Source organism: Octopus bimaculoides, chromosome 6 (assembly GCF_001194135.2).
Source record: "Octopus bimaculoides isolate UCB-OBI-ISO-001 chromosome 6, ASM119413v2, whole genome shotgun sequence".
Taxonomy (NCBI): domain Eukaryota; kingdom Metazoa; phylum Mollusca; class Cephalopoda; order Octopoda; family Octopodidae; genus Octopus; species Octopus bimaculoides.
Genome location: NC_068986.1, coordinates 116,811,637 through 116,817,459, shown reverse-complemented (window position 1 = coordinate 116,817,459; position 5,823 = coordinate 116,811,637). Strand labels below are relative to the sequence as shown.

Here is a 5,823-nt window from a genome sequence, read left to right as displayed (position 1 = left end):
TATATATATATAATCAGATTGGAGCCTGGTGTAGCCATCTGGTTTCACCAGTCCTCAGTCAAATCGTCCAACCCATGCTAGCATGGAAAGAGGACGTTAAATGACGATGATGACGATGATGATGATACGACAGGCTTCTTTCAATTTCCGTCCACCAAATCCACTCACAAGGCTTTGGTTGGCCCAAGGCTATAATAAAAGACACTTGCCCAAGGTGCCACACAGTGGGACTGAACCTAGAACCATGTGGTTGGTAAGCAAGCTACTTACCACGCAGCCACTCCTGCTCTCCTCCAATATATATATTGGAGGAGACCCCCTTCAGTCAAGAATGACCATGGGATGATTGCACCTAGAAAGTTACCCTCTGAGGCACAAGTCCAAGCAAGGTTGTTTATAGAAGACCAGCAGTTGCCCATGCATACCAGCCTCCCCTCTCCAAGCCACCAATGTTATCCAAGGGGAAGGCAAAGGGGCTGATACAGCTTGGCACCAGTGGCATCGCAACTCATTTCTACAGCTGAGTGAACTGGAGCAACGTGAAATAAAGTGTCTTTCTCAAGAACACAACACAGAGCCCGGTCCAGGAATCGAACTCACCACCTCACAATTGTAAGCTCGATGCTCTAACCACTAAGCCATGTGCCTTTACATATGTGTATGTGTGTGTATGTGTGTGTATCTATGTGTGTGTCTATGTGAACATCAAACTGAGTAGTCATGAAGGACCTGCAAGGGTCATGGGCTCTGTCCCTTCCTCCAAAATCACCAAGTGTGTGTGTGTGTGTGTGTAGATACATATTGTAATATGAACACATATACCAAATTCTAAAGATTAACGAAGGGATTGGTTTGAGGGAGATTAGCAGCTATTTCTAGCAAGCTGTGTGACACAACAGAACCAACTTCATGTGTTATGGTAATCACAGTAGTTTAGAAACATTTTCTTTAATGGAACCAGAGGTAGTTCCATGCAGTTTGCTACCAAAATAGTAAAAGTAACTTGATACGGACACAAGTCAGAAGCAGTGATTCAGAACAAATTTCTCACCTCTTCAGCAAACAGTCTGAGATATTCCATAGGTTCAGCCAACTGTGACTCTTAAAAGGTGTAAGTTAAATTGCTTTCTGCCAATGCCTTCTATTCCTCCCTACTTCACAGATCACAAAACAGCAAATGATTTGCAGCTAATCTGATCAGAAAAATCAATAACAGCAGAATTAATCTTTGATAGTGAAAATATCAATAAGGTGCAAACATGGCTGTGTGATAAGAAGCTTGTTTCCCAACCACATGGTTCTGAGTTCACTTCCACCGTGTGGCACCTTTGGCAAGTGTCTTTTACTAGATCCTCAAGCCAACCAAAGCCTTGTGAATGGATTTTGTAGACAGAAACTAAAAGAAGCCAGTCATATATATATATGTGTGTGTGTGTGTGTGTGTGTGTGTGTGTGTGTGTGTGTGTGTGTGTGTGTACGTGTGTGTTTGTACCCCACTACTGCTTGACAACTGGTGTTGATGTGTTTACATCCCCATAATTTAGCAGCGTCACTTTGAGAGCATGCACTGTTCTCTCAATGGTAATAATTTTATCGTATATCGTGCTCACCCACAGTCAGTGCAGGCATACTGAACGGTAGAGCTGGTGAGATTGCTGAAATGTTATGACAGAGGTGTGTAGATGTGTGCAAGAGATAAGATTGAGGGCAGCTTCAACCTAACTCTTCTAAGGTAGGAATTTCAACCATGTTTCGTGGTCTGCTACCACAACAGCTCCTTTATAGGATCCAGTTAGCTCAAGACATCATCAGGAGGAACCACGTCTGGTATCGGCCCCTACTCCTCTACCGTTTTGACGTGCCCACCCCCTCCTTTTGGAGGTGTCTTCAGCTCTGGTGTTGAGTGCATGTCTTCTTCCTTCTGTTCCCTGGCCTCTTCGATGCAGCGTCAGTGAGTGTCAGCGGCCGACTGACTGTCTTGTCAAATTTCCCTTTAAATACCTGCTGCTAGTCTCCAGCAGGCAGCCCCAGCAAGTTGTCATGTGACATTGTCTAAACTTTAACTGACTAATGGAGGGCGCGTAATCTTAGCCCACACATTCTCTAACCGACACCATCACCTGTCAATCAACGAAGCTACTTCAGTGTTAGCCTGTCTCACCTAATGATGTTATTTTCCTGCCGGCATGTTATGACTTTCAAGCCATATTTGGTCTTCCCACTTCAGCCATATATAGAAGCTGGCTTTTTCGACCGCCTCCTGTATCCTCCTTATCAGTTTTCTCAGTTCTGAGCTTGAAAATGCAAATCTTCTTTTGAATAGCGTTTTCATTTTTCTTTCAATGAAGCCCATAGCCTCCACTACCAGATGGTAATACTCAACAGTCCATCCCTGTTCTCTGCACTCTTCGATTAGTTTTTTGTACTTCTTCTCCTTTCGTTTCTCTGCATTGTCAATGTTCAATTCCCATGGTACTGTCAGTTCTAGCAAGATTCCTATTCTCCGTTCTCTGTCCCATAGGGCTAAGTGTGGTCTTTTTGTCGTTTTTATGAGTGGAAATATTACTAGTCTTCCCAAATCCGTGGCCAGCTCCCAGTATCCCTTCCATCTTTCGTCTATCTCGTATATTTTATTTGGAGGCCTGGTCTTATGTCCTTTTCCTTCCTTCTGGAAGTATATTTTCCTGCGTTTTTCCACTTTTGGGTACTCTCTCCTATTGTATCCCTCGATCTTCTCCTTGAGTGCTGCGCTTATGACGCCGAGGACTTGATTATGATGCCATGTATACCTTTCTAGTGCTATGTGTATTATTAATACAGCATATGTTACTGAATATGTTAGTGTTATTTAATTTCTGAACGGTTTTGCTGCTATTTGTTTATGAAGTTTGATTTCTTTATTCATCAGTTTCTACGAAGATAGAGATGTGAGTAAAATTAATAATAGAGAAACGAAAATAAAACTTCAGAAACAGCAACGCCACCATAGCTTATGCGGAAACCATGAGCGTGCTTTCAAGGGAGATAATCAGAGAAAGACTTGAAAGTCAACGTAAGATCGTAATACTTCATGTAAAGTAAATATAACAAATAATCCAGAATCCTTGTCTGGTACTGGATCAATCCCAAGATCTAATCAGTTTGTGCCAGTCATGAGGCCAAACATTTTGGAAAGTTTCATCCAAATCTATCCAGCAGTTCTTGAGATATCTTGTCCATGGACAAACAAACACAACTGAAAAGAATACCTCCACCTTCACTAAGGCAGAGGGAATAATAATGTTAATAATAAAAAGCTTACAGTATACAATACGTATGGGTATGCAGATATTTTGAAAATACCTCACGAGTGACGACTGTGCCCTGTGTAGTTACAGACTGCTCTTTTGCAAAGCATAGTACCTGTTCAGCTACCCTACCAAGGAAATGGCGAAGTCATGGGGCTGCAGCATGGCGATTGTGAAGAGGTAGTGGAAGAGCTCAACTGAGCCAACAGTGCTTCTTACATTGATGCTGACTGAAGGAATTCCACAAGCTCAATCAAGAGAGTAACTTCAATACATCCACAGAGGTGGTGTCCATGGTTGTGTAATCAGCTAAAAAAAAAGATGCATTGACTCAAGTTCCCAATTCAAATTCGTTAGAATGGAATTGGATGGCGACAGAGAGTCATGCGAATCCGCGAAAGCAGCGAAAAAGGCAAAATACTGAGTCCAGGTATACTGCAGCACGTCAGAAAAGTTTAGGTCACAGAAAGCAGACATATTAGTCAAGTAAAGTAAGAAAGTAATGAAAGCAAGAAATACATGCACAGTACACAGAATAAAACACAAAAAGACAGAAAAGTGAACATTAAAAGAGTCATTACGAGGAAAGGATGCATAGATATGTCAGGAGTAATGTTGGTGAATTTCAGGAAGCATGGAATCTTTGAAGGATTCAGTGTCCTGACAGCTAACAGCTGATGTTCGTAGTTTACGCTAATTCTAAGCATGAAAAACAACGCTTTTAAAATTCATGGGTTATATATATATATATATATATATATATATATATATATATATATATATATATATATATATATATATATATATGATGGCCATCGACTCGTGACCGAGGAAGACCATTGCTGACCTTCAGGAACATTGTGCGCTCTAGGACTAACTTATATTTTGCATTTGCGGCTCCGTTGGTGGCTAATGAGCCCTGCTCTTGACAAGCATACACGACTGCAAACATTACAGATTAAGCTTTCCCCATAAGGAGGGGATCGACACTTTTGAGAGAGCCCGTATCCAGCATATATATATATATATATATATAATTCACAATGGTGGCCAAAGTTGTTGGTGGATAATTTTCTACCAAATTAACTATTAAACGTTGAAACTTCGTCCTTTATTTCATGACAGAAGGATGTTGCTTACGGGAGATTTGCCCACTATTTACTAACAAGCCAAGCGACCACGTTCGGGCTCCCGCGATGGGAGTTTTAAGTAGTCAATTGTAACGCTTAAAATTACATTTTACAACGAAAAACAAAAATAAACTTCACAAAAATTGCACGTGGTAATATTGACAATATATTTGACAACAGCTTATAACAGTGTCCTTTCTGTTTAATCTTACTTTGATATTAAATTTACTTACTTTGCAACAGATAATTTTCGCGAAGAGAGCTCGTGTCATCAAACAGGTTAAGTCAAGTTTCGTATCCGTAGTAAACAAATCACCTTAGAAACGAAAAGGCGGTGCATGCATAATTAACTTTAACTGCAGAATACATGTGCCAGTCTATACAATAGGACCTGAAACGAATATATATCACGCGTGTGTGCGTGTGTGTACGTGAAATAAATGTTAATTTTCTGACCGGCCATAAGACAAAAGATTGAAAAAAGACACACACACACATATATTTATTCTGTCAGGCTCTTTGCCGAACCGCGCTAAGTTACGGGGACGTAATCACACTAACACCGGTTGTCGAGCGGTGGTGGTGGACAAACACAGACACAAAGACACACACATGCATATACACGACGGGCTTCTTTCAGTTTCCATCTACTAAATCCACACACAAGGCTTTGGTTAGCCTGAAGCTATAGTAAAAGACACTTGCCCAAGGTGCCACGCAGTGGGACTGAACCCGGAATTATGTGTTTGGGAAGCAAGCTTCCACACAGACATGCCGCGCGTGTGTGTGTGTGTTTATGTGTAAAGTTTGTATTTAAACACGTGTGCTTATTACTGTCACCGATTGATTAGGATTGGTTTGTAAGGTACGACCGTGCGAACTCAAAAAGGAGAAATGGTGACGAATGGAAAAACAGAGGACTCCTTTTATTTAAACGCGTCACATGGTCGAACATACAAATATATATCTAATGATGATATACAAATATGTTATGCGACGATAACATAGATGACCAGTAATGAAAGACCACAACCGTATTAGATGAATAACAGAGATATTTATTGTAGCGTTAAAGATGTATGTCTGTGTGAGAGTGTGAATGCGACATATAAGAATATAATCAAAGACAGGCCGTCATACAAAGAAAAGTGTGTATGTAAGTGATACATGTGTGTGTATGTGAATTATTACAGCAGATAGAAAGAGAGTCAGTAAATAACACGTGAGCAATTATACCAGTTCGTTAGTACACAATAATATGAATTTGTATGTGAAGTGAGTTGGCTGAGTGTGGCAGAGCTGATCACTAGTTGTGATGTCGTGGCATCGATGCCGGGCCGTGATTCTTGTTATACAGATGTTCGTCGCTGGCTGAGAATTTCTTGTCTATTTAAGAACTCTTGTCA

At 40.8% G+C, this 5,823-nt stretch overlaps 1 protein-coding gene across 1 annotated transcript in view; it reads right to left on the bottom strand.

Annotated features, from left to right (window-relative positions):
* LOC106872202 (double zinc ribbon and ankyrin repeat-containing protein 1) overlaps positions 1-4,713 on the bottom strand; it is a 44,490-nt gene extending 39,777 nt beyond the window's left edge. The window contains exons 1-2 of the mRNA XM_052968511.1: positions 4,651-4,713; positions 1,052-1,193 (exon numbers count right to left, since the gene is read on the bottom strand). The gene's annotated coding sequence lies outside the window, so the exon portion shown is untranslated. The remainder of the gene's footprint in view (positions 1-1,051; positions 1,194-4,650) is intronic.
* Between the last annotated feature and the right edge of the window lie 1,110 nt (positions 4,714-5,823).